Genomic DNA, 2,500 nt, shown 5'->3' with positions numbered 1-2,500 from the left:
TTTGATCCCAAATATTACCGACTTCAGTGAAAAAATATTCATGTTTGTGTTAATATGCATATACATTTTCTTTTCTTTCCTTTTCTTTCTTTTCTTTTCTTTTTCGTTTGTTCTACATCCTCTTTTCTTTGTCCTCTTGTTCATCTTCTTTTTTTCCTTTTTTCTTCCTTTCCTGCATGTTTAAGTATGTACGTATGTATGAGCGCGTGTGTGATGATCCGTTTTACGTCACATAGGGCAGTGCTCTATTTCGAAAGGCTTTTAATTTCCAGCCGTACGTAAATATACTCACAATGACTAGCTGTTAATTTACTTGTGTGCCGTATAAATGTAATGATATCTGCTCATGTGCGATTGCGTGCTTCCTTGTAATTGTGTGTTTAATGGTGTTTGTGTCTCCGTATGGATATGGGACTGCCTAAGTGTATGTGACTTCCCTGATTGTCCGTCTGTCTCTGTCTCTCTCTCTCTCTCTCTCTCTTTGCGTATGTACTTGTCTCTTTACCTGTGTGTCTTTTTCCATGCGTACGTAATAGTCTACATGTATTTTATTGTATATATATATATATATATATATATATATATATGTCTGTGGGTATCTGAGTGTATGAATGTGTTCCTTCGGTTATTTGTATGTGTACATATTTTATCTTCACAAATCTCTTCTACTCTGGCTGTGTCGCCTCGGTCTTCGGTAAACGGTATGTCATTGTCCCTTAATCTCTATCCCGAGAAGGTAAAGTTTGCGTGTTTCCTGTTGCTCCTAATTTCTCACTATTTTCGTATTTCTACCCTCTTTCTTCTCTCCCATTCTGTCCTCTTTAATCTTACTCTTTACCCCATGCAGCTTTTTCTTTCTCTCTCCATTTACCTTGTATCATCTTTATTCTCATTACGTCTCTCTTGTTACATTTCTTTTTTATCTAAATAATATATTACATTTATACTGAAAAATAAACACTTTGAAATTGTAAAAGTTACAGCCGAAATATTCCTACATGCAAATATTAATATCTCTCATGAAGGTTTTAGGTATATTCCTTGAAAGAAAAAATAAATAATATATACATATAAATATACATGTTATTCTTAGTGTAAGAAGCCATTTATAACTTATAGCTAGGTCACCCGGTTCTCCACACTCTTATGCCTCTTATTATCCAAAGCAAGGAACTTTTTCTTCTTTCTTTCTTTCTTTAGATCATCGTGAGTTGCCTCGCCGCCTTTCCTTTAATTTACAAGTACAGTCACGGTCAAAACTCACCAAACACATTTCAAAATCCGTCTCGAAGATGAAAATAATGGGACCCTTAGTATTTACGTTAGAAAAGTTTCGAAGTTTTACTTACGACGCATTTTGTACATGACTGCACCTCAACAGGATCAGACCATCAGTAAGGAGTACTTCGTCACCGTTGGGGTCAAGTGCATCGCAGAAGACCTATGCTGTGGCTAGTGTTAAGCCGACGCCTGTATCATGCCAACTCTTCTGCTTAGAACTGCTTAAGGTAGACGTGCCGGGGCAGCTCACAGCGATAAAAAAGAAAAGAAAAAAAAATCCTGCAATGCCAAGATCGTTGAGTTTGTTGAGTTTACCAAGGCACTGTTATGGGGGATTATGTCTATTCGACCTGATCTCTTTTTTTTTCTTCTTTTTTCTTTCTTTTCTTTTAGCAGGTCGGGCAATTTGTGATATGTGTATTTGTACATATACATAATGTATGTGTGTGTGATCGGTGTTTATATGGGTGTAGATGTGCGTGTGTGTGTGTGTGTGTGTGTGTATTTAAATATAGAGACGACGATATATACATACATATGCGTACACGTATGTATGTATACATATATACATACATACAAACATAAATTATATATATATACATGTATATGTTTATTTATGTATTTATATATATACACAAATATGTGCGTGTGTACATACATACATATACATATGAATATATGTTTATTATGAATGTATATATATTTTTTTATAATATATGTATGCGTGCGTGTACATACATACATACAAGCATATACATATATATATATATATATACATATATGTGTAGATAGATAAATAGATATAGATATATGCAATATATACATATGTATATACAGGTGCAGCGTAGGTGTTGTACAAGTCGCCGCCGTGGCTCAAGTGGCAGCGCATTGGATCGCTGTTGACTATGAAAGATCCAATCAGGCGAGGGTGATATTCCCAAACACTTAACCCCTGCAAAGTAGTGGATGGCTGTGAAATAATATTCATTCATATTCGTGCCATCATCGAGGCGGTGTTCGACGAACTACTTGGCGCCATGTTGACATCATGTAGTTGACTGGGTCTTTTACTGGGGTGACTGACCCATATTATCCTTCCCCAGGGGAGTAGTTGCTTACGTAATCATTGTTGGTTGTTCTCAGCCTACTATCCTATCTACGATAGACTCACCCACTACCGTCTCTAGGTATGTGATAATATATATACATATATTTGTGT

This window comes from Penaeus chinensis, chromosome 17 (genome assembly GCF_019202785.1).
Source record: "Penaeus chinensis breed Huanghai No. 1 chromosome 17, ASM1920278v2, whole genome shotgun sequence".
NCBI classification, from domain to species: domain Eukaryota; kingdom Metazoa; phylum Arthropoda; class Malacostraca; order Decapoda; family Penaeidae; genus Penaeus; species Penaeus chinensis.
This window is presented reverse-complemented; position numbering follows the sequence as displayed.